The sequence below is a fragment of the Equus przewalskii genome, chromosome 32 (assembly GCF_037783145.1).
Source record: "Equus przewalskii isolate Varuska chromosome 32, EquPr2, whole genome shotgun sequence".
Lineage (NCBI taxonomy): Eukaryota > Metazoa > Chordata > Mammalia > Perissodactyla > Equidae > Equus > Equus przewalskii.
Window position 1 is genome coordinate 2572179 of NC_091862.1, and position 26153 is coordinate 2598331.

Consider the following 26153-nt stretch of genomic DNA (forward strand, 5'->3'; position numbering starts at 1 on the left):
TGGACAACCTCCTGGGCCATTCCAGTGAGTGTCACGTGGGCTTCAGGAAGGATGGCAGCCCCGCCCTGCCACGCTGCCCAGGGCAAAGCGTGGCCCGATTCTCATTTCTCTCTAGTCACACCCAGGCGCTGGAACCACGCCACTGGAGCTTTTTCATCTCAGATTCATGACTGATCTAGAGAATTCTAGGGGAAGCCCTGGGAGCGGAGGGAAGGCACAGGCTCTGAGGTGTCAACCTTCTGGGAAAGCCCTGGGTTTGACAGGGACCTCACAGGTTGGTGCGTGACGTTAACCCTGGGCAGATCACTCCATCCCTCAGAGACTCAGTTGTTTTATCTCAAAAAATATAGATCATAGTATTTGCATGACTTAATGGCTGCAAATATGCAGAGGAATGGCAGCACGTGTCTAGAACACTGGAGAGCCTAAAAACACTGCTTTGCACTTTTTCTCCTTTGCTGAACGTGAAGTGGTACAGCCCGGGGGACGGTGGGAGCCCACTTCATCACGAAGCCCTGGTATCGTCCTCTGTGATAAAAGGAGATAGTAGCACCCTTTTGTATTTTCTTCTTTTTATGCATTGTGAGTTTTAAAAGGCCATTTCCGGAATGGCCCGGTAGCGCAGTGGTTAAGTTTGCACATTTTGCTGCGGCCTGGGGTTCGCCGATTCAGATCCCGGGTGTGGACATGGCACCACTTGGCACGCCATGCTGTGGCAGGCATCCCACATATAAAGCAGAGGAAGATGGGCGTGAATGTCAGCTCAGGGCCAGTCTTCCTCAGCAAAAAGAGGAGGATTGGAGGCAAATGTTAGCTCAGGGCTCATCTTCCTCAAATAAATAAATAAAAAATAAAAGCCCATTTCCTCAGCTAGAATATCTCAGTGAGGGTTTTTTTTTTCTTTTTGTCATCAGTAAGCTCTTCTAGGAATGCCTGTTTTTTGGTTGAGACAGTTGGGATTCAGGTTCTTCCACGAAGCACGTTAAGCAGCACCGTGAAATAGAAAAGGCTCCTAAAATGACAAAATTAAATATTTTGAAGAGGGCAAGGAGAATAAGACAGAAAGAGGGGATATCTGCTCACTTTCAAACACTGAGTCTCCCCTTCTGTGAAAGATTGATGCCCAAACACGACTAACTCGGGCTCATGTCAAGCGTGGCACCATCATCCCCTGGGCTTCAGAGCCAGTGATGGCCACGTCAGGACCCGCTTCATCCAGCACCCGGCCAACGGCGCAGGCTTAATTAAAGCCGCTCCCTTCATCCCGAATGCATCGTCAGTACGATGGGGCTTCCCTAGGGAAGAATCTTTCAGGCCAGGAAAACGTGTTCCCAAAGTGTCTTAGTGACTAGGCAGGGATTTAAGGAATAAGTAATAGCAGAGAGAAAGTGACTTGGGAGAGAAAGGAAATGAAGACGCGTAAGAAAACGCAACACCCAGCAGAAGTGGGGGACGCAGCTAAGATGTTCCAGGGAATTGCTCTGCCATGGTTGAGGGAAGATTGTGTTGGGGTCACGTGGGGGCCAGAGCGGGACAAACAGAGGCAGCAGGGAGATCAGAGGTGTCTCAGGTCAGCTGAGGGGGCCTGTGGGATATTCAAGTGTGTGTTCCCCATTATCCCAAGGATCTGAGACCGCGAAACGAGGTGGTGAGCTGTGGGGCTGGCAGAAGTTCTGAGTTCCCACCCTTAGCCTCCTTCTCTTTCCCTCTGGCTCTCCTGTGATCCTGGGAAATTCCTGCAAGCCTGGGGGCTCCACTTTCCTCATTTGTGAAATGGGGACATGTCCTATTTGCCAGCTTGGTGGGGACGTGTTTCCAACGGAGGAGACTGGAGGTGCCTTGTGAACTCAGAGGTGTCATGCCCTGGGGGCCGGGCTCTCCTCAGCCCTGGGGAGGGCATGTCACCCCCCCGGGCACTGACTCGAAACTCAATCTTAGCTCCAGCTGAATAAACTCCCTGGCAGACCTTTTTCTCACTCATCGGCGCATCTCTAATACTTGTCACGGTGACTGGTACCCATGGGCACTTATTTCAGTAGGTCAGGAATAAGCGAGTGGACAGAGCTGTGCTTCTGTGATTAGTGACCACAGGGACACAACAGTGGGATTGTCAGGATGCATAAATGTCACTGCTGGCCCAGAGGGGTCTTGGTCCTGCCCATCTCCTGGGGGAGCCAGATCAGGGCTGATCCGGGGGACAACGGCATCCCTCTGAAGGTGGCTCGGCCATCGCCCAGCTTGTGGTGGGTGGAGTTCTCTGCACCGGCCTCCACCCCTGCCTGGGAGCCTGGCATCTAAAGGGCGTGTGGTGGCTTGGGCCTCAGGACAGACGCCTTCCGTCCTTTGGCAGGCCGAGCACAGGCTGCACCCGGGCTCCTGCCACGCCCTCGGCATCCGCTGGTTCACGTCCGTCCCTGCTCTGCGGGATCCACAGCGGCAGCAGCTGTGCCTGCGGACAGGCGGGCAGCCCTCCCTCCCCCTCTGAGGCCGACTGGGAAGCCGAAGCCGTCTTTGAAAACGCTGTAATTAAACTCAAATCGCAGAGGGGCATGGGGAGTTCAGGGGCCGGGGCAGTGAGAGGTCGGGTTTGTTGTGGCTCCCGGACGCCGTGCGAGGATTTAAAGGGCCCTGTCCCTCCACGGCAATGGCACGTTCCTGCAGGAAATTGCACAACAGCCAGCCTGGATCCAAGAACACAGCGCAGTTCAAAAAGACGGGAAGTGGGAGGCTGGATGTGGGTCTCTTAGGGGTGAATTTAGGCCATTGTTTAAAATAAGATGTTTGGTCAGAAAACCCACACTTAGGCCAAACACCGAGAGAAGGGCAGGGGACGCACAGAAGGAATTCAGTGCGAGGAGGGTCAGAGCTTCCATTCCTTAATCACGCTGCCTTTAAACCGTCCTGTGTTACAGTCAGCAGATTAAATGCCCGGTTAGGTCGGAGTCAGAGGCCTAGGGGGTCTCTTGTCACACACGTTCCTTTCCTGCTCATTGTCAGTGCCATGGAAGCTCCGGCCTGGGAACCACCAGCCCCTCGTGGACTGACAGCTTCCATGCTGGAGTTCCCCGCTCAGGTGACCACGCGGGGGAGGCTGTTGTAACAGGCGGTAACCCAGCGAGCAAGGGTGGAGATTGCTCTCTAGGCAAGGGGTGTGGGAAAAAGGGAAAGAAATGAATCTGATTTGTATCAGGATGCAGAATTGACGGAACTCCATCACTGATTCGGTGAGAGAGAGAGGGAGGAGGGGAGATGGGTTGTCTTCTGGATCTAACCACTGGATGTTCCACGCAGCGCAGCTAACACGGGTGGGGCAGGTTGGGGCCATGGAAGGGGATGAGCACCATTTTGACCGTGTTGGATTGGAGGTGACCTGCGACACGTGAGAGGAGGGGTTGGGTAGGGAGTGTGTGTGGTTTGATGCTCAGTGAAGGGAGCCGGGCTAGAGTTTCTGACTTAAGATCCATCAGCATGCATAACTGTAGGCAGAGGGGGCACGAGGGCATGCAGGGAGAGAGGATTGAGGCACGGAAAGAGGTCAGCCCAGGATGCTCTGAGAAGCTCCCACGAGGAAGGAACAAAACACTGGACCGGTGGGGAAGAACCAGGGAATGGAGCAGGTGGGAGGGGCCAGTGCATGTGGACACAGCAGGCCCAGATTCGCCCCAGGCCAGGCTGCTTAAACTGAGGCATCAGGCCCCTTTGGCTGGAGTGAATCACTTGGTGTGTTAAAATGTCTTCTCCTGTCCCCGCCCATTAGAGGACTGATTAATTATTTTAGAAAGTCTGATGGAGAAGAAAGGGGAACACAAAGTAACCCTTGATTAGATGCAGCTGTTGGGTTAGGGCATCCGGGGTGAGCAAGGTGAAACAGCCAAGTGTCCCCCGGCAAAGGAGGAAATCTTTGGGATGCTGGGGCTCCGTGAAATAGCGTAGACTGTGGAGCCAGAGCTCAGAGTCCAGTTCTGCTCCTTCCAGCTGTCCTCAGCACTGCGTTGGTTGGGATGGTTCCACTGCAAGTCGTGGAAATCCACTCCAGTGGCTCAAGAAGGAAAGACTTGATCGGCTTGTGGAACTGCGAGCCTCAAGGGAGGAATTGCGGGTTTCAGACAAGGGGACAGGGTCAGTCTCCCCTACTCCCTTGCCTCTGGGTTGGCTCGGCTCTCAGGCTGGCTCGCCCCTTGTAGGGGGAGTCGGCCACCCAGGCCACCAGAGAGAAGAGAAGAGTGTCTCCCCAGTGGGTGTGGCTTGGGTCTTGCCCACCGGATCTACAGAGGAGAGAAGAGAAGGCACAAAGCCACATGAAAGATAGGTCAACATGGAGCATGCATATTTTTTAAAGTGACACATTACTTCATGTCCCTGAGCCTCAATTTCCCCATCTGTCGAGTGCATACGCTCTCTAATATTAGCGTGCTACTTTAGCACTAATCGAGATCACACACATAACGTTCTGCGTCCGGTGGCTGGCACAAATGTGGCCCTCATCAAATGGCAGCTGTCATCTCTATAGCTGGGGAGAAGGTGTTGAAGTCGGCTTACGGGACAAGGTGTTCACGTCACACTGTACGTTCGTGCCTCGTGTGTGTGGTGAAGTCTCCCGTGCACCATCCAGGGCGGGGCTTGCCGTTAGAGCTCCAGGTCCCGTGAAGACGTGGAAAAGCAGAGACGGGCCACAGGGCTGACTCAGGGTGTGGAGCAGAATGGACCGAGGGGTCAGGTGTCCCAAAATTTCTTGGAAGAGCTGCATCGTCAGTTACGACGAATGAAGTGTGGAGGGTAGAAGACGACAGCCTACGTTAGGAAGGAGGGTAGACAGGGCCACCGGGTCTGGAGGCTGATGCATCTGCCCCGGCTCGGCTCCCTGACGGAAGATCAGCTCTATGTAAGGCTGTGTCACCAGGGCCCACAGCAGCGTCGATAACAGCAGGTACTCGGTAACTGTTTATCAAGTAAACGAACTTTACAATCTAATTTATGAGAAACGTCTTGAATGTTTCCTGTTCCATTTCTCCTTTGAAAAAGGACAGCGAGGAAGAGATAGGGAAAGAGAGAAAGGACCTCACATTTCTGTGTATGTATCTCCCTCTCCCAACCTCCGCTACCTCTCGCTTGCCAACGCCAGCACCTCGAGCGATGTAGGAATTTCTGAGTGTTGGTCTCAGCATTGCATCACGACTATTTCAACGTGGATTTATAGGCAATCACCATTTAAGAAATATGTTCTGGAAGTTATTTTTTTTTAAAAAAATTATCTAAACACTGAAGACATAAAAGAATGAAGGGCGTTTTTCACCCTTAGTCACCCTAACAAGGACGTGCCCCAGGCCAGACCCTTTGTGTCAGCTTAAATAGTATCTGGGTTTTTGATAATATCAGGTCAATGACTCCCTGTCTTGTCACAACTAGAAAGGTGTTGTCCTTTAAAATTGTAGTTCCTAAGCCTAGATTTCCTCTCTTCTTTTGAACTCAGGGTAAATTCTAGCCAAACAAACAGCTGTGAAATCTGGAGTCTCCCATTTCTGTTCCAAGATGAGCATCTCTCTTTGCGAGGCTGGATTAATGAAACTGGCCCGGACCGCTTCGGGCGTCTTACTAATATATTTGCAAATGAGAAGAGAATTGGCGAGCAGGGGTTCCAATTTGCTCTGCCAATCACTCTGGATTTCCTCTGTGTATTTCCTATCAAGACAGACAGACTGTAAATGGTTGAGCAACTTTCAGTAACGGCTCAGTACCCTGCCACGTAAACGGAAGCCATGCTGATGGGGAAGCCACGCCCACCAGCATCGCTGCTTCCCAGCGCTCTGGGAGAAAGCTGACCAGGGGTTAGCTTCACATTCTGTCCACCGAACTGGACATTTGTCCATGGAGTAACGCAGACGCTGATGTGGGCTTAGGGCCTTGATGCTGTGCTGGGGTACAGAGAATAGCCAAACCCACAGTGACGTATAATTTACTAAAACAGAGAAAATTTGATGCTCATGAACAACTCATTTTAATGCATTGCTGAAGCAGAGCTCAGCTATGTTGACCAGCATGAGACGATGGCGCAGAAGGGTGGGGCTGCCCTAAACATGGGCTGACCAAATGCCCAAAGTCCTGAGTCCTTTTCTTCTGCCTTTTAATAGTTTTTTTTTTTATGACCACAGGCGATTTGTGCAGCCTCTCTTTGTGCCTTCCATTTGTAAAAATGAGGATTGTAATAATGCCCACTTGTGAAAAATCCAATAAGATCGTGAATCTGAAAACACTTCACAGAATTCTCCGTTCTGTGTAAATTACAGGTAAATTACTATGATGAAAGATTATTGTATTGTGTTATTGCAGAATAAAAGTTTAAGATCAAGAAGTGTAACAAGGTGAACTTGTGTTGCAAGAATAGTCAAGAAAAAGAACTAAGGGGGAAAATTTTGCCCTGTCACGTATCAAAACATAGTACAGGTATACCTCAGAGATAGTGAGGTCCTGGACCACCAAAATAAAGCAAATATCACATTAAAGTGAGTCACATGAATCTTTTGGTTTCCCTGTGCATATAAAAGTTATGTTTACGCTATATGGTAGTCGATTAAATATGCAATAGTATTATATCTCAAAAAATGTACATATTTTATTTAAAAAATACTTTATCGCTAAAAAAATGCTAACTATGATCTGAGCCTTTAGAGAGTTGTAATCTTTTCGCTGGTGGAGGGTCTTCTTGTCGATGGCTGCTCGCTGATCAGGGTGGTGTTGCTGAAGGTTGGGGTGGCTGTGGCGATTTCTTAAAACAGGACAACAGTGAAGTTTGCCCCATCGATTGCCTCTTCCTTTCAAGAATTTCTCCGTAGTGTGCAGTGCTGTTTGACAGCATTTTACCCACAGTAGAACTTCTTTCAAAGTTGGAGCCAGTCCTCTCAAACTCTGCCATTGCTTTATCAACTAAGTTTACGTCATATTCTAAGTCCTTTGTTGTCATTTCAACAGTCTTTACAGCAGCGTCTTTACCAGGAGTAGTTTCCATCTTAAGAAATCACTTTCTTTGCTCATCCAGAAGAAGCAACTCCTCATCCGTTAAAGTTCGATCATGAGATGGCAGCCAGTCAGTCCCATCTTCAGGCTCCACTTCTAATTCTAGTTCTCTTGCTGTGGCCATGACGTCTGTAGTTACTTCCTCCACGGAAGTCTTGACCCCCTCAAAGTCATCCACGAGGGTTGGAGCCAATTTCCTCCAAACTCCCGTGAATGTTGATATTTTGACCCCTTCCCATGAATCATGAATGTTCTAAATGGCACCTAGAATGGTGAATTCTTTCCAGAAGGTTTTCAATTTACTTTGCCCAGATCCATCAGAAGAATCACTGTCTACACAACTAGAGCCTTAGAAAGTGTATCTCTTAAATAATAAGACTTGAAAGTTGAAATTACTCCTTGATCCACGGGCTGCAGAACGGACGCTGTGTCAGCAGGCATGAACACAACATTCATCTCATTGTGCGTCTCCATCAGAGCTCTTGGGCGACCAGGTGCATTGTCATCGAGCAGTCATATTTTGCAAGAAATCTTTTTCTCTGAGCAGTAGGTCTCTACAGAAGGCTTAAAATATTCAGTAAACCTTGTTATAAACAGACGTGCTGTCATCCAGGCTTCATTGTTGCCTTTATAGAGCACAGGGCAGAGCAGATTTAGCATTGTTCTCAAGGGCTCTAGGATTTTCATGAGCATTGGCTTCAACTTAAACTCACAGCTACATTAGTCCCTAACAAGATAGTCAGCCTGTCCTTTGAAGCTTTGAAGGAGGCATTGACTTCTCCTCTCTAGCTATGAAAGTCCTAGATGGCATTTTCTTCCAATACAAGGCTGTTTCGTCTACATGGAAAATCTGTCGTTTAGTGCAGCCATCTTCATTACTGATCTTAGCTGGGTCTCCTGGATAGCCTGCTGCAGCTTCTCCATCGGCACTGGCTGCTTCACCTCGTATTTTCTGTTCTGGAGACGGCTCCTTTCCTCAAACCTCATGAACCAACCTCTGCCAGCTTCAACCTTTTCTTCTGCAGCTTCCTCCCCTCTCTCAGCCTTCACAGAATTGAAGAGAGTCAGGGCCTGGCTCTGGATCAGGCTTTGGCTTAAGAGAATGTTGTGGCTGGTCTGCTCTTCCATCCAGACACTAAAACTTTCTCCACATCAACAATAAGGCTGCTTTGCTTTCTGATTATCATTCGTGTGTTCACTGGAGTAGCACTTTTAATTTCCTTCAAGAACTTTCCTTTGCATTCACAACTTCGCTAACCATTTGGTGCAAGAGGCCTGGCTTTCAGCCTGTCTCAACTTTCGACATGCCTTCCTCACTAAGCTTGATGATCATTTCCAGCTTTTGATTTAAAGTGAGAGACGTGTGACCCTCCCTCTCCCTTGAACACTCAGAGGTCACTGTAGGGTTATTAATTGGCCTAATTTTATAGTATTTTGTCTCAGAGAATAGGGAGGCCTCAGCAGAGGAAGACAGACGGGGAAACGGCCGGACACTGGAGCGGTAAGAACACACATTTATTAAGCTCGCTGTCTTGTATGGGTGCAGTTCACGGCGCCCCAAAGCAATTATAATAGTATCATCAAAGGTCACTGGTCACAGATCACCATCACAAATACAATAATAATGAAAAAGTTTGAAATATCACGAGAATTACCAAAATGAGTCACAGAGACACCAAGTGACCAAATGCTGTTGGAAAAATGGTGCCAATAGACTTGCTGTATCCAGACTTGCCACAAAGCTTCCGTTTGTAGAAAACACAGCCTCTGAAAAGCGCAATAAAGCAAAGCACTATAAAATGACACATGCCTTACTGCTATTGTCCCATTTGACAGATGAGGAAACTGAGGCTTGGCGAGGACAGTGAGTTGCTCAAAGTCCCACTCATGCTAATAAATGGCAGAGTGGATCCTTGACTCAGGTGGCCGGACTCAGAGCACGTGCTCTCCATCACCATCGTCCTGTCTCCGTGTGTCCGCTAGGGCAGCTCAAGGAGGATGGGAAGTCACGGAACACTTGCAAGAATAAAGTTATATACAGATCTAAGTTTTTTAATCGATGAAAAACTCACAATTCTTCACCTTCTGGGAATTATAAAGAGTTCAGATCTAGACGCTGGCCTGGCAGATAGTAACTGCCACAAAAATTAGATTTTATTCCTATCATGGGATGGCTAAGAGCTCCTCTTTAAAGAATGTCTTCCCGTCTCCTCTTCTCCTTTTTGAAAGGCCTCGGGAGAGTCAATGCTTCTCCATTTACGGGAACAGCAACAGAGCAGAGCGTGTCATTTTTCCTCCTTAGGGCTGACGCTCATGGACCGCTGGAATAATTTTCTCTTCCCATGCCGGTCCATGGAGGAGACAGCTCTCCACAGAAGGGCCAACCAGAAAAGCCCCTTCTTTTTTGAGCGAGATAACCCAGCTCCTCACTGCGAAGGCCAGGGCGTGCTTGCTTCAGGCACAGATGCATCCAGGGTAAGATTGCCAGATTTAGCAAAAAATGAAAGCAAAATCAAACCAAACCAGGACACCCAGTTAAATGATTAAATTATAAAGAATGAATAGTTTTTTTAGTATGAGTATGTCCGATGTTCGTTCTGTGTGTGAAATTCAAATTTAACTGGGCGTCCTGTCCTCTGTCGGGCAATCCTAACCCAGGGCCTCAAACAGTACTTGCTCTGCCCCTCGCTCCTTATCCCGACTGTTTCTCCTGGTTACCGTCTTCTGCAAACATCTGCAGGTACGGTCCTGCTGCTTCCCTCTGGGGGAAGAAGAGGCCTTTGTCTTCTTAGGACGAGACTGCGCCCATCCCTGAACCCAGGCAGTGGCTGGAGACATTGAGTTGTGTGACCTCAACAGATAGTTGTGGAGGGAAAGGGGGTTCAGCCCAATTCAAGCTCCACAGAGTGGCTTCCCCATGAGGAGAGAGGTTCTGTGGCCAGAAACTGGGCTCAGGGATAATGTGGTGACACAGTATTCATGGACAAGCTGTGTCCTCGACAAAGTGCCAGGGACCCCCTAATCCACCATGGGGTCGTGGTTGGCCTAAAAACGGGACAAAATTAGATCCATTTAACCAGCAAACAATCTCTGCTGTAGCAGCATGGGTCCCCTGGCAAGGTCTCGTTGAAGGATTTTCTCTCAGTTTAGTCCTTTTCCCTCGAGTTCTGGAAGAATCCTTCTGGGCCAGCAGCAGTGCTCCTCTTTGCAATTCTGTAAACCTGCCCACAGGCCTGAGGTAGGATCCTGGGGGACAGGGACTGAGAGGCTGAGCCCCAGGGAGATGAAAAGTCGACGCGGGCCATCCCGGAGGATGTGGAGAAAGAATTTGAACTTCTGCTCTGAAAACTGTGATTAAATTCAAAACTTGGCAGAAGATTAGCCACTCTGGAAATGAATAGAACCAATAATAACGAAAACAACGAGAGTAGACCCCGTTCCAGGGGCAGAGCCCCACCACTCGGGAAACGGGAGAGCCTGGAACAGTCCACTGCCGTGTCCTGGGGCCTCCTTAGGGAGTGACACCGTGAAATTCAAGGGACACACATTTTATGGAGCTTCTGCTCCGTAGGAAGGAGCGTGACAAACAGTGGGGAAAGCAGAGATGACACAGCAGAGTCTGGCCCCCCGAGGCCACAGCACAGGGGAGTAGGTGGGTTCGGAGGGCCAGGCAAAGGCAGGGACTCGCTTTGGGAACGAGAGGGTCAGAGGGAGTCTGTGGGTTTGTAGAGAGGCTGATGAAAGAGGAGGAGAGAGGGGGTGGAAGAGGAAAGGCTCAATTCTCTGTCTTTCCCCTTTGCCTCTGGTCTGGATCCACCGCGGAGATGCTGAGAGAGACACTCAGAACTTTCCAGCATGGTGTCTGTGCACAGGCGGCCAGCGGATGCAGTGGGAGCCCTCGGCTCGTCCGTGTGAGGAGAGGCTAGTGGCCAGGTTGCATCCATCCACTGCTCCCTTCGGGCAGGTGGAGAGCTGGCCAGGGGACGGGTGGGCGGGAGCACGTGCTGAGTCGGCTCTGCTAGCTGTTGCACACGCTCTCTCGCTGTGGTCCTCTTCTGAGCAAAACGAGGAACACACGCCTTATCCTCTCCTTCCTCCTGAGACAACGGCTGCCTCTGCCTGCCGAGGAACCGGGCTGGGCATCCGTTTCTGATCAAACACAAAAGAATAAAATAGACGTGGTTTTAACTTTTCTACGTCTAATGTAAAGTGCATCCGGCATGTCCGTTCCTCAGAGCAGAACTGACGGCCGAGGGGAGAGGGGCAGCCAGAGGCCCAGGGATGAGGCCACAAGGGGTGGGGACCAGCTGCCCGGGAGCCACACACAGCTGCAGTGGACTCTCACTCCGGCCGTCTTCTTGCTGACCGACCCCGGGCACGCGACTGCATGTGTCTGAAGCTTCGTTTCTTCGTCCATCACACGTGGACAATAATACCTTCACCACCGGTTCAAGAGCAGATGATTAGAGGGTGTGTTTTCCCTTCTTGTTAGCACGCTTGTAATGGATGAGAAGGCAGAGAGGGGAGCACCACGGTGTGAGTCCTGTCCAGCAGTGCCCCTGGCCCCCAGCCGGGCTGCACCAAATCGTGTCCATTTCCGTGCACAGAGCTGAGGATCCTATGGTGAGACAGGAACAATCTATTATGCAGTTAGTTAATAAATAATAAATAGACATATAATTCAGGGCTAAATTATTTAGTGCAAAGTATAAATACTGTAGGGGTTTAGGGAACGAGAAACAAATGAGGAGTGGAGTACTAGTAATCATGTTAAAAAGAGCTGACTTTAATAAGATGTTTTAGCTGCATCACTTAGACTTATGGTCAGATGCGTGTAGCAGAAAATGCGTATCAGAGAGCCTTTAACCACGTAATGATTTCTTTTTCTTTTATATAAAATAAGTCTGGAGGGAGGCTGCCAAGAACTGGTTTCTTACATCTCCTTTCCTCCATTATCAGGGATCCAGGCCTTTTCGGTTTTTCTGCTCCAAATTTCCTTATAGTTGCAAAATGGCTGTTGCAGCTGTGGCCATCACATCTACACCCCATCTAGGTGAATTTGTTCCCTTCTGAGATCTTCCCTGGAAGACCCACTCAACAGCTTCTTACAGCTCAGGGCCATCGTTACTGCAGGAGCTGGGAAATATAACTTCACAGAAGGGGTGTTTTTACTTCCCACTTATAGGAGTTTTGTGACTCAAAGGAAGAGAAGAATTGCTACTGGGTACACGGTAGTGGGCGTCTGGAGCGAGCTCCTGACTGTGTGTGGAATACAAAGATTCTAACTTCTTGGTGAGGTCTCTTGTTTCTCTCCACCCCACCCCCTTCCCATTGTCCCTCTGGACTCATCTTGGGCTGCCCCATTAGGAGAAGCTGGAGCCCGTGGGTGGGCTACATGCTTCCAACTGGAGCCTGTTTGCCTGGACTGTCTGGCTGCCCAGCTAGAGTGTCTCATTTGCCCTGGTATGCCCAGCGCCAGGCACGGTACCTGCAGGAGCCAGGGCTCCACGGGACTCTGGGCGGCGTGTGCATTGTGCTGACAGCGTGCCTCACCTGTGCTAAGCAGGTGCCCTCCCTGTGGGGCTAGCCTGCGCCCATCCCCTCGGTGAAGGCAGGACGGAGAAGAGGGCCAGGCTGCTGAGGGCGGGCGAGTCACGGTGACTTCCCCAAAGTCTTTTTTTGGTTTTGCTTTGTTTTGTTCTGCTCTAAGCACTGTAATTTACCCAGGCCACCTCCTTACTGATCACTATCCCACTGGGGTAATGACCATCTTTCGCTTAACAGGAGGATACTTTTGACTGCGAGGCATCTTCTCAGACTATTTTAATTGGATGGAGATGACAAGGTTCGATGCTGAAAGAAAGGTGGAGTGGGGAGGACCATCGCCCTAACAGGTCAGGCTGGTGATGAGCAAATTGATACTTGGGGGAAAAGAAATCCTGGGTGAGCATCATGATGAGCCAGGCCGGGGACCACGGCCTTCACGGACAGTCTCTTTTTTCTTTCGAAAATAACCGTTGTGTTTATGAACGTGCTGTAAGTACAGAAAAGCAAAAATTCATTGCAGATCTCATCACCCAGAAATCACAGCTGTTTGTGTTTGGTAAACATTGTTTCAGAGGTTTCTCAATGCACGTATTCTCATGGGAGAGTAGACAGAAGACACTTTACAAAACGAAATCCAGAATTTTTAAAATACATCACTTATTAGATTTCACTCTACTAGTATTTAGCCAAAGAAAATGAAAAGGAAGGAAATGTGTCAGTTAAGATATGCGTTGTTTTTCATAAGTGGTAGAGTTCCCCAAATTCTAAGGATCAAAAGAGTGAAGGTAAAAATTTGGGGTTAGGACCAACTTTCTTTTATTAATTTTTAAAAAATGTAATGCTCTAGCTTTAAAAAAATCTATTGATTTCCACTTTGCCCACTCGCGTTTCTCCCACCCATGTCCCCACCCCATGACCCTCGTTGGTTCTGCCATTTTCCACACTTGGGTTTGTATCATCTTCATTTTGTTCTGTATCCATATTCCCCATGTATAAGGTAGTAGTCTTTTCTGTTTTCAAACAGACTGCGCGTCCTTTTATTCCAGCTTTTTCATTATTCGCTTTTTGAAAATTTTTGATTCAACTGCCAAGAGGCTACATTTTTGATGACAAGTAGTTTTTTCAAGAAGACTCGTGAGAAAGAGATTGGTGGTGTTAGGATTCTTGGGCGGCCTTTGCTGGGGGCACAGATATCAGAGCGTCTTCTGGAGCCGCATGTTGACCAGGTAGAGTGCAGGGTCGGCCTGCTTTTCCCTTTGTAGATGACAAAGGACAGTGCATTTTAGCCTTGAAATTCAGTAACTTCCTTCACATGAGTCTCAGTGATCAAGAGTTAAAAATCCATTTTTCCTAGAACAGGAAAAAGTGCCCTTTTCATCTAGACTTCATTTTTTTCCTCGTTTCAGGAAAACTTTTTCCATAATATATATTTTTTTGGTTCTATTTATTTCTATTTCTGATATACCAGTTGCCCTTATGTTTGACTCATCTCTATATCTGATTAGGTTGAACCACATGAAATTGCCATTCCTGACCTTTTCTTTGTGTGTGTGTGAGGAAGATTGGCCCTGAGCTAACATCTGTGCCCATCTTCCTCTATTTCACATGGGACGCCACCACAGCATGGCTTCATGAGCAATGCTAGGCCTGCACCCGGGATCCGAACCCATGAACCCTGGGCCACTGAAGCAGAGCACGTGAACTTAATCACTCCGCCACCCGGCCGACCACTCTGAGCATTTTTAAACCTATAAAAATGCTGTTTTCTCAGGGTTCAACTGGACCTGACTTTCTTGGCACGGTTCTTGTCTTTATCTCACAGCACGAAGATCTCCATGAACAGCATTTCCTCCGTGCACCTAACTAGATGTCAACTGCATTTACTTGGCTCCTTGTGGTTTCGAATACAGGCACAATTTCTCTGAGGATGAATTTTTCACTTCCATCTGTTTCCATATTTCTGCAATTTTTCTTTTCATGTTATTCTGTTGCCTCATTTCATCTTTGAGTTCTTTTCTCAGTGATTTGTTACTGTCCTTATTTTCGGCTAACTGTCAGATAATGTATTATGGAAACTTTTCTCTATTTCTTGGAGTATGTCTTAAGAATATGTCACACCTTTGTATTTTGATGCAATTTCTCTCTCCTTCGCTTCTCTTTTTTTCTTTACAGCTGTGATGTGTAGGAGGAGTTGCCATGCCTCTCTCCCTCCCTCCCTCCCTCCTTCTCTCTCTATTCCTTTCTTCCTTGCTCGCTTCATGTGGGCAGCTCTCTCTGAAGCATCCATCCGCCTAAATGTAGTGTGAGGCTCCCCTTTGAGGGTTGGGTTCTGGGTTCTACCTGCTCTGGGGACGCTTGAAGGTAAACCCTGAGGAAGGTGCAGCCTGGAGCTGAAATCTGCTCTTGTCTGTGCAATTCTGCAAGGAGTCCAGGATCCCGGTGTATTCTAGCCTGTCTCCGGGGTGGTGCCCTCAGGTTCTGCTAGGACAAGGCCACCCTCCCCATCAGAGCCTCACCAGGGACATCTCCACATGGGCCTTTCCTCTTCCCCTGGGCTCCCGGCTCCTGCAAGTCTTCTTGTTGGAGTTCCTTCCTCCACTCTGATCCATGTGTGCACTGTCAGAACTTTCCATGCAGGGTAATGGCCGCCACTCTGCCATCCTGTCCTGCTCTTTCTCAGGCTGGTCTCTGTAGCTCTGGGGTGGGTGCTGGTGGAGTAGGACTTCGAGCCCGCAGGTGCTTTTCAAATATTTTCCCCAAATTGTCCATTGATTGCTCCTTTTCAAATTTAGGTTTCCTTTTTTTGTTTTTTTTTGGTGAGGAAAACTGGCCCTGAGCTAACACCTGTTGCGCATCTTCCTCTGTTTTATGTGGGATGCCGTCACAGCATGGCTTGACAAGTGGTGTGTAGGTCCACACCCACCATCCAAATCCATGAATCCTGGGCTGCCCAAGTGGAGCACACGAACTTAACCACTAGGCCACCAGGCCAGCCCCTCAAATTTAGGTTTCTTAGTGAAAGTTTTCAGAATTTTGTCCACTTACCTTCTTCCCCACGATTTTGTTTCTAAGGGGTAGGCGCTGTTTGTCGATTTCTATACTTTTCCCCCGGCCTTCACTTTAAAAAGATAACGGCATGAAATGATAGTCTCATCTTCTTTGGATGTTACTGTCGTGTTTCACAACTGCTTTTTACTTACTGATTCGTCATTAGGTTTTGCAGAATGAAGGTTTCATGGTCTGGGTTAGGGTTAGGGTTAGAGGAGGTCCCTAGAGTATTTTAAATAATTTAAAATGGCAAGATGATTTCTGTAACAGTCAGTTCCTCCACCTCCTCTTTTGGGACTTGTCACCTGTACGGGGCACACTGGGTGACTCTCTTCCCTGAGACTCCTCCCCATGTGGCTTCTGTCCACCTGGACATCAGTCTCCTTGGCTGTCCCTTCTCGTCCCCTCGACCTCTCACCAGTCCTCGTCCTTCCTTTCTCTCCTCCCTGCTTGGGGTGGCCTAAGCCCCTCCAGATGCTGATGTCCACCCCCCGTCTGGCTCACAGGCTATTTAGGGCAGTCTCAGAGGCCCTCGTCCCACCGTGGTCCCCTGCCTCCCAGTCCTGGGGCGTCGCCTCCAGCTGCCCAGGTGGGAGCCGGGTCCCCCTCTCTCTCACGCGCACATCCAGTCTGTCGGGGAAGGGAAAGTGGCTCCACATTCAAACTCCACCTCCAGACCCAATGCTTCTCCCACCCTCCCCGCCTGGGGCCCCACCATCATGTTCCCGCCTCTATCAGTCTTTCTGCGTAAGGCCAGGCATCCCTCGAGTTTATCTTCCACAAAGCAGCCGGGCGTCCTTGCAACGGCTCCCCAGTCCTTTCAGAGTGAAAGCCAGCGGCCTGATGCCTGTCTGGCTCCCTCAGGCCTTCCGCTGCACCTGCCTTACTCCTTCTCTGCACACGGACCAGCTACGCAGGCTCCTCCCCGCAGATCCCCGAGCTGTTTCTCTCACTTTCGAGTCCTTGCTCAGTGGTCGCTTTGCAGAGGGCCCTGCCTGGCCACTTTATCTAAAATTGCAGACCTCCCGCCTCCCCGCTCGCCAGCCAGCTTGATGGACCGCGTCACGGTCCACGTCCTACATCTGGGCTTATTTCACACTCCTCATCCATCTCTCTTGCTGGGGGGTAAACTCCGTGAGGGGAGGGGTCTTATTCTCTTGTGTTCACAGCTGTGCCCGGCGTACGGTAGACCGTAAACATGCACCGAACGAACATGTTCATGTGAATTCAGTTAGTGAGTTATAATGGAAAAAGCTATGGATTTACAGAAAAAAAGACTTGGACTCCAATCCTGAGTTTGCCATTCATAGGGTGGCTCTGTGATTCGGGCCTCTCACCTCTAAAATGGGAGAATTCTGCCCCAAATGATCATGATGACCTGCCTGCCATCACGAGGGGACTATGCTTGTTGGCTGAAATGAAAGTGGAGCTTCAGGCCGTATCTACCGCATACAGTAAGGAGTCATCCAGGCTGGGGAAATAACTCGAAGTAAAAAGGCTTATAAATAGTGAGTTAAGAAGAAATAAAGAAGAAAGTGTATTCAGTAACCACACCCTCCACCCCCCCCCAAGAGGGGAAATGCGCCCACTCACACTTCATCTGCCCAGCCTCACACCACCAGCAGCCAAGAGGGCAGAGTAATTATGTCACTTGATTAAGAGGCCGGTGTGGGGCCAGACCTTCATCAGCCCCTTCCCAATACCCCGAATGTCCCGTCTGTTCTCCGCCATGCAGTCTGCAACTGCAAAAAGTCAGCATGAGATAGTCAGATAATTTCGCACCATGTTACCTTTCACTTCCTGGTTTTTTTCTGAACTTCGATTAACAGACTGCATTTAGGCGACCCAAGAGGGGCCCACCAATGGCATAGGTGCGAATTTAAAAAGTTTAATTTTGGGGCTGACCCCGTGGCTGAGTGGTTAAGTTTGTATGCTCCGCTTGGGTGGCCCAGGGTTTCGCCAGTTTGGATCCTAGGCGTAGACATGGCACCGCTCATCAAGCCATGCTGAGGTGGCGTCCCACATGCCGCAACTAGAAGGACCCACAACTAAAAATATACAACTATGTACCGGGGGGCTTTGGGGAGAAAAAGGAAAAATGAAATGCTTACAAAGTTTAATTTTGAAAATGATCCATCAGATTTAGTATTCTATCTTTCACTGAGAAATTTCGATTATCAAGACTTGTTATTGTGCCTGTCATTCAACTTGCACATTGAAACCTGACATTTCTGCTGAATTTTGGTTGTACCGTGTGGATTCTTTTCTAGTATCTAATAATGCCATCCTGTTGGCAATCATAAAAGTTCAGAACAATAGCAAATCCCCTGAAATCTGCCATTATACTCAGATTTACGACCAACTTTCTGGAATTCTACTTTTCTTCCTTGGTTTTATGCAAATTCCAAATGGTGAGGACTTCATTTCCTCCAGGAGTGGCTTTAATAGCTTTTCCTTGAAACGCAGGGAAAGAGTTGATCTTGAATCTTCTTGAGGTGGCTCTGCTCCTGCCACATCCCGGCTGGCGCATGCTGAAATCCAGTCCCAATTGGTGACAAACGTCCTGAGGAAAGTCTGAGCTTTAGAAGAACTGAGACTCAAAGAACCTGGGATAATCATCCACCCTGGAAGGGAAGGGGCCTTAGGGACGAGGGAGCAAATTCCTTCCCATTGATGCTAATCATTATTCATGAAAAGCTGGCCCTGAAAGCAATCTTCAGCGTGCATGTGTGTTATTCCAGCTGGACGGAACCTCCAGAAATAGGATCGAAACTGGAACGAGGCAATGGCGTGCTCTCTCTCTCTGTGAAGCTTCCGTCATCGAGGAGACAGACGAGGTATTTAAGAGCCATAAGCCATCCGTGATGGTACCGGAACGACAGGCGGGGCTGGTTTGCTGCAGGTGCAGAGAAGAATTTCTTTGGAGCATGACATTGCCCTGGACGTTTCTGGTCATCTTCTTCCTTGTCTTCTTAACCATAATTCTTCCCTCTCTTCCGCCACACCTGCAGTGGTGCATCTGACGGGTTAGCAGAGGTGGTGAGAGATTTGGGTGGGGTGTGGAGAGAAAGTACATACTTAGTATTGTGCCTGGCACACGGTGGATCCAGGGACGAGCCCCTTCAGCCCCGTCATGTTGGCACAAGAGGGCCCCATCAGGAGGGACCTTCTTGGGGGCACCAGCCCCACCTGTTCCCTCAGGAGCAGCCTTTCTGAAATGCTGGGGAAGCTGCTGTCCAGTTCGGCTCTTGATGGCCTCTCGGCCAAGTTGTGGGGTAACCTATGGGCTGGTTCAGAGTTTCTTTCCCCTTTAATCCAAAGGTCACACTCTTTTTGAAAGTAAAGCTCATCACATATAAAAAAGTAGTCGTGAACTATTTCTGAGCTAGCCTCTCAGGAGAGCTCAAGTACTTGTCTCAAGAGAATGCCTTTATTTAGGACAAATACGTAAAGGAACGGTTCTGTCGTACGTGTCTGGTTGGATCTTTAAATCTACTCCGTGTGTCATTGCATCTCATTGGCCCAAGAAGGTGCCACCCTAGTCTCATCTTGCATGTTTAATGTCTTTACTTAAAAAATAAAGAAACAGTTTCCGGGTGCCTGAGACCATGCTCACAGCTTGGAATATGGGGAGGAACGGGACATGGTTGCGTCTTGGGGTCCCCGCCCTCCTCAAACCTGTCAGACCCGACCCCCAGCCCCTACACCAAGCTTGGCTCTGCTCCTCCTTCCTACTGTCACCTCCCAGCACCTTCCCCACCAGGCCAGTCTCGTCTCACACCTCATTGTCTTCGAGGAAGGCAAGTCCTCAAGTGTATAAAATGCATGAGCCATTTTTATACTTTAAAAGACTTTTCATGTTGATAAATGCTCTCATCAGAAAAAGGAATCTGGGGGCCAGCCCGGTGGTGCAGCAGTTAAGTGCGCACGTTCCGCTTCTGTGGCCTGGGGTTCGCCGGTTCTGATCCTGGGTGCGGACATGGCACCACTTAGCAAAAGCCATGCTGTGGGAGGAGTCCCACATATAAAGCAGAGGAAGATGGGCATGGATTTTAGCTCAGGGCCAGTCTTCCTCAGCAAAAAGAGGAGGACTGGCAATAGTTAGCTCAGGGCTAATCTTTGTCAAAAAAAGAAAAGAAAGAAAAAGAAAAAGGACTCTGGGTGGGGCCCTGTATCCCAATTTTCTGATGGGTCAACATTGTCACCACCTCGGCACCACGTGGCTGGCACTTCCCATCCTGTCTTGCGTTTATGATACTGGGCTTTTTTTTTTTTACAGACATCTGTCTTTTTTTTACTTGGAAAAAACCACTCATTTATGGTTAGTACCTCTCATGATTATGAGTGTCCATTAGTAGTGTGGTTAACCTTCTGTTGTTAACATCTCTCGCGATTCTGAGATTAAGTAGGTGGTTTTTGCTTAGAGAAGGGAGGCGGAGCTGTCTTCTGTAGTCATGGTCAAACGGCAGCTTGTGCAGAGGCATCTTGAGGCCTTCGCTCACCTGTCCGGCCTCTGATGCTGCTGTTGGCTGGAACCTCAGCCGGGCTGGCGGCAGAGCTGGCCTCTCTACGTCCTGGGGTCCTCACAGCATGGCCTCTGGGTTCCCAGAAGACAGCCAGGCCCAAGCTCTATTTCCTTTTATGATCTAGCCTCTAAAGTCACAATGTCCATCCACCACACTCTGTTGGTCAAGACAGGCACAAGGGGAGGGGGCCTGGATTCCACCTGGTGATGGCAAAGGAGTCAAGTCACGGCACGAGATGGGAGCGATTGCCATGGCCATCTTTGTAAGATGGAATCTGCCACGGCGGTATTTTATTCTATTCTATTCTAACATCAGCGATAGAAAAGGCAGGATGACAAGATTTGGAGAGCAAGGGAGAAATTGGAACAGTAACAAGAAGGACATGTTGATCACAGTGGCTAAGGCAGGCAGGAGCTGAATCCAGGTTGGTATGAGGTTCAAATTCCACAGCCACGTGTTGAAGCCAAAGCATTTTAGGAATATATAAAAGATAAACAGATGGCCTCAAGTTCTCAGAGGAAGGTTGTGAATCCAAATCCAGACAAACAGGGAAGGAAGTCAGAATGAGGCCTCCACCACCAGAGGAGTAGGATGCTCTTGACATTGAGGCCACATGCTGACCCCACCAGGAGCTGCATAACCTTCTGGGGGTGTGGAACTCACTTAAAGTCAAGGACAACCGAGGACAACTCATAGCCTGATTCTCAATTAGCTCCTAAGCTTTTAAACCAAGGAGGGCACGGTGTCATTCAGGATTATGTCCCTTCAGCACAGAATGCAGCAGAGGGATGTTCCCCAAACATGGAGTGAATGAATGAATGAGTGAGGGAATTCATAGGCCCTAGGGTATCTGAACAGTTTTCTCTACTTTGCAGTTTAGAAAATCGGAGTTATTGATGTTAATAACTCTATTCTCTCATTGATTCAAAAAGCTCTGGCTTTGGGGTCAGACTGACCTGTGTGTCATCCTAGCTCCGTGGCTTTAGAGCTGTATCCATTATGTAAATTATTCCACTTCCCCTTCCCCCTTTTCCATCTCTCTCTCTCCCTTTCCAAGTCTTAACACAAAAGTCGGGCTGGCTGGCACGGGCTGGAAGAGCTCTCTAGACACATCGGATAAATGCCCGCGCCCCTCACCGATCTACCCCCACGGGACAGTAGAAAAAGCGTAGGCCATTCAGCGGCCACTGGGCAGGTGCCAAATGCTCTTTTGTTTAATCTATTCCTGGAGCAGGGCCACAAAAAGTGCCCAGGAAAAAGTGCAGACCTCACGATCTGGAAGGAAAGAATCATCAAAAGGAAGCTGAGCACGCGCTCCCTGAGGAGCTGGCCCGGGGAGGCGTCGTCTGGATAGAAGGCTCGGCTGCCGGCTGTGCCGTGCTCTCCCGGGAGTGGAAGTCAGCTCGGGTGGGGTGCAGGTGGGGGTGGGGTGGAGCGGGGCAGAAAGCCTTGGTTGGCTCTGGGATGCTCCTATAGCCATTCGGGTAGCATCTTCTGGGATGCAGGAAGATTTCCAGAAGATTCCCTGAAACTGCTCGGGCCCGACATGCATCCTCGGTAAACACCCAGATGTTTCAGATTTGGGTTGTTTTTGGGGAGTTCTGGTGCTGAACTTGTGTCCTTGCCAATTTGCTGAGGCGCTCACAGGGGAGGGTCGGTGGCCCTGGTGCCAGCCCAAAGCCAAGCTGTTCTCCTGGGTCAGTGCTGCAGAAGGAGGCCAACACGACCCGACTCCATCCATCTCATCTCCTTTGTGAAAACAGGCCGCTTTGACAAAGGCCAGCACAGGAATCCTCCTTCACCTTTCCTTCTGGGGGTGAGCACACCAGGCCTGCTTGGGTCCCATCGCCCTCACGAACTGTGACACGAACGTCACTGGGAGCATGCGGGGGTGTCACCCGCCGTGCCCCACAGCACTCTGGTACTTTCCTTTGTGCTGTATTCTGACGTCCTAATTTAGCAAGATGCCACAGCTCTCAGAGCGTGACACTCTAGTGACGGCTTCTCAGCCTGGCCTAACGGTCTTTAAAACACATCCGAGTTCACGTGGTTGCAGTCCCCGGCTGTGCGAGGCTCGCGTGGTGGTGCCACCTCATCAGTGAGGGACTGTCCCAGAACTCCCCAGGCGACCGGATTCTCGGGGCCTCTCGTCAGCAACACCCTCCCGCCTTGCTCCCTGCTGCTCTCCGTCACCTTGTCTGTGTAAAGAAAGGTGACCTGAAGGAAGAATGCTAGTTCTAGGTCCAGAGAGTCATTTTCTTCTTTTTTTGATGTGAGACAAAGACAGATGGCCATAACGCTCAGGATCTAAACACAGACCCCCCTTTGCTCTGCCTCCCTGATGGTGTCACAGCCTGTGCCCCCCCTTCAGTTTACATAGAATTCCATTGACGAGGAGCTGTATGTGAGCAGGTGCACAATACAAAGTAACTTTCTACAAATTTTTAAAAATGGGAGGCTGGCCTGGTGGCATAGTGGTTAAGTTCTTGTGCTTCGGCAGCCTGGGGTTCACAGGTTTGGATCCTGGGTGCAGACCTACACACCGTTCATCACGCCGTGCTGTGGTGGCCTCCCACATACAAATAGAGGAAGATGGGCACAGATGTTAGCTCAGGGCCAATCTTCTTTACCAAAAAAAAAACAAAACCAAATTTAAAAAATGAGATAATCAGAACGACTCCTCAATCAATTGTACAGTTCGGGTTATTATGGTGGTCATTGAGGCTGGGCATGAAATTTTAAGCTGCCAAGCAAATTCTGCATTTTGTTGTGATAATTTAGAAACTTTTCCACCTTTATATGATTGGTGACATTTATTTTGCTTCTAAATGCTTTATTCTTTAATTTTTTCCCCTGGATGTAAAGGTAGGAAGGCTGAGTCATGTAGCATGCGCTGGGCACCCAGTGACGGCAAGCCTGACTCACAGTGGGTTAAACCAGCAGGCGTTTATCTCCTACTCTGCAAGTCCTGAGGAAGGAGCTCCAGGGGCCGTTCTCCAGACTCCTCCAGGGCGCAGCCACTCCTGGATCCGGGCATCACAGCGCCATGGGGCCCCAGCCAAGGCCAGACGCAGGGAGAGCACTGCAAGCTCGGGGACAGCCTTCTTGCTATGCTTCTCTCTCTGCCTCTCTCTTTGTCAGGGAGAAACAGTAACTCCCAGAACCTCACCGGCCCCTAGGGCCCTTCTCCTCAGTCTCTTGTGGGCAGAGCTGGGCCACGTGACCACACCCAGCCGTGCTGGAAACTGAGGCAGCAAACGTGGGTTGTCGGGGCTCAGTGGCTATGGCTGTTGGGAGCGGCAGTCGGGTCATCGCTGTAGACTGACACAGACCTGGCTCCCGGGCCTCTCCCTGCCGCCTCCACGCTCTCGGCAGCATGGCTGCAGTTCTGCTCATCAGCTCATCCACAGGGATGTCCTTCCTTGTTCCTGTCCCCAGGTGGCCTCTGATTTGCTTTGGCTGTGGAACGTGGGCGCCTTTCTGAGCCTGAGCCTCAGGGGTCCCGTGCACTTGCACTCTCCCTCTGAACCCTGGCCCTCCGATGGGAGCACGCCTGCTGCGGCCCGAGAGACCCTGTGGAGACAAGCCATGCGGGCAGCTGGTTTGCACAGGGGCGAGGGCTCAGCAAGGCTCAGCGAGGCCACTGAGCTGACACAACTAACATGGAAACACGCACGTCCCGGGGCCCAGATCCTGGAACTGCCCTGACAACACCAGATTCACGAGTGATGCACACTCTTGTCTCAGTAGCTGGGGTTTTGTGGTTACTTCTTGTGGTTGTCACTGGGGCAATAGATGACCGACGTGAAAACAATAGTGTCGACAGACAAGCTCATAGAGTATTTAGAAAGTATAAAAATGTACAAAGCGGAGAAAATTGCCCTGAAGCCTACCGTGCAGAGGACACTATTCTCTGGATAGCTCCTTGTGAGTGTGTTTAGAGCAAATTTGAGCAAAAATCTTATAACTAATGATTGTTGTTCTGACCAATTTTGTATTTCTTTTTGCTTGGGCAGCTAGGAAGCTCCCAATTAAATTGTCCGCCCAACTTTGGTACCAAACTGAGACTTTTAACTCTACACGTTGAAATTAATTTCTATTGGCCCCTTTGTCTCCTCATGTCATGAGCATCTACTGTGGACCAACTGCACCCTGGGTGTGAGGTGAGCACCCGATGGGCGTGCTGTCCCGTGAGGAGTTTTCTCCACCATCTGGAGGTGAGGGGATGTGGGCAGGTATGTACAGCGAGGGCTGGGGCCGGAGGAGGAGGGCCCCCAGGGGGAGGTGACCGCAGGGCAGCTTGTCCTACAAGTCAAGAAGGAGGCCCTTAAAGGGAACACAGGCAAGGGTGAAGGGTCCAAAAGGGCCCCTCTGAGCAGGCGACATTTGATCCACAAAGTGAGAAGTGGGAAGTGACGAGGAACTTTCTGGCTCTTCTAGAAGCTTCTGGAAGTTTCCTGAAGTCTCCTTTCAAGAGCAAGGAGAGAGTTGGAAGCCGTCTTGGCGCAGATGCTGACTGTCCGGCCCGGGAAGGGTGGGCTGCAGCTGGCCTGGCTCGGGGGCTCCCCTCTCCTGGGATCTCTCCAGGTCACCACGTTGTCCTTCAGCCACAGGCTGTCCTGAAGTGACTGTGGCAGCTCTGGACCTCTCCGTGTCTGGCGATGACCAGAGGAAGACAAATGGGCCCTCTCACCTCCAGATGCTTCTCGGGGGCCCGGAAAGAGTCTCCAGGGAGCCCCAGCAAACGGCGCCTCGGGATCTTCTGCTGAGGAGGCCCGAGGCCCCCGGGAGCCACATCTGAGAAGGGGCTGCGATGGCCTTTCACAGGCGGCCTTACCTGGGCGTGCGGGCGCGTGGGAGACGGGGCGCCTGAACCAAATCCCCCGAGGACGGAGGCCACAATGCTGTCAAGGACACGTGGGCGGGAGCCTGAGCCGGAGAGGGCTGGCTTGGTCAGAGCAGGGGAGCCGCTCTCCTGTCAGTGCTCCATCCCCGGCCCTGGGCCCTGGCCTCTCGGTGACACATGCCCTCATGCACGCTCACATGACCTCACACTCTCTCACACACACTCACACACACACGCATCCTCTCTTCCCTCCAGCCACTCCCTGAGCTGACACTCTTTCTAGCATGATGGGCTCACTCTCCCGGGGTCACAGCCTCCTGAAATTTGTCTCCAGAGATGCCAGCAAGGGGCCATGATGGAGTGCAAGGCCCGAGCACAGTGTCAGTCTCCACACGTTGATGTCCCAGCCCGGTCCACACCCACTGGGCCCAGGCCAGCGGTGAGCCAGGATCTGTCGTCCATACCACTGCCCTGTGCCCTGACCCTTAAGGGGAAGCTTCCTCCATCATTGACCACGGACACCCTGTGGGTGGCCCCAGGACCACATACTCACTAGTATAATTTAAAGCAGTGTAATAAAGCATGATCTTCCTAAACACCAAAAACAGTAAAAGCAAAGAAAATATAGTCCATTTACAGGGGTTATATTGACATGACAGAATAAAGGGATGTCACATGCTACCACGAAGAAGAAAAAAAGATGCATACTGTGAGAAATAAGCTCTTTAGTTAGGAAGTATGGTTTATGCACACTTTATAATTCTCAAACTTTAGTGTTTGATTTTTTTTTTTTTTTTGGTGAGGAAGATTGGCCCTGAGCTAACATCTGTTGCCAATCTTCTGTTTTTTTTTCCTCCCCAAAGCCCCAGTGCACAGTTGTATATTCTAGTTGCAGGTCCTTCTGGTTCTATGTGGGACGCCTCCACAGCTGGCTGGATGAGTGGTGTGTAGGTCCACACCCAGGATCCAAACTGGTGAAACCCTGGCCTCCAGAGTGGAGTGTGTGAACTTAACCACTCCACTAGGGGCAGCCCCTAGTGTTTGAGCTTTTAAATACCAATATTTCGTCTTTGGGTATAGAAATGTGGGTTCCAGGAGGCAACAGAAAGAAGCTGGTGAGGTTCTGGCTCTTTGCATTTCAGTGGGAGTTTGCGTGCCCTGCCGTGTTTGTGTGC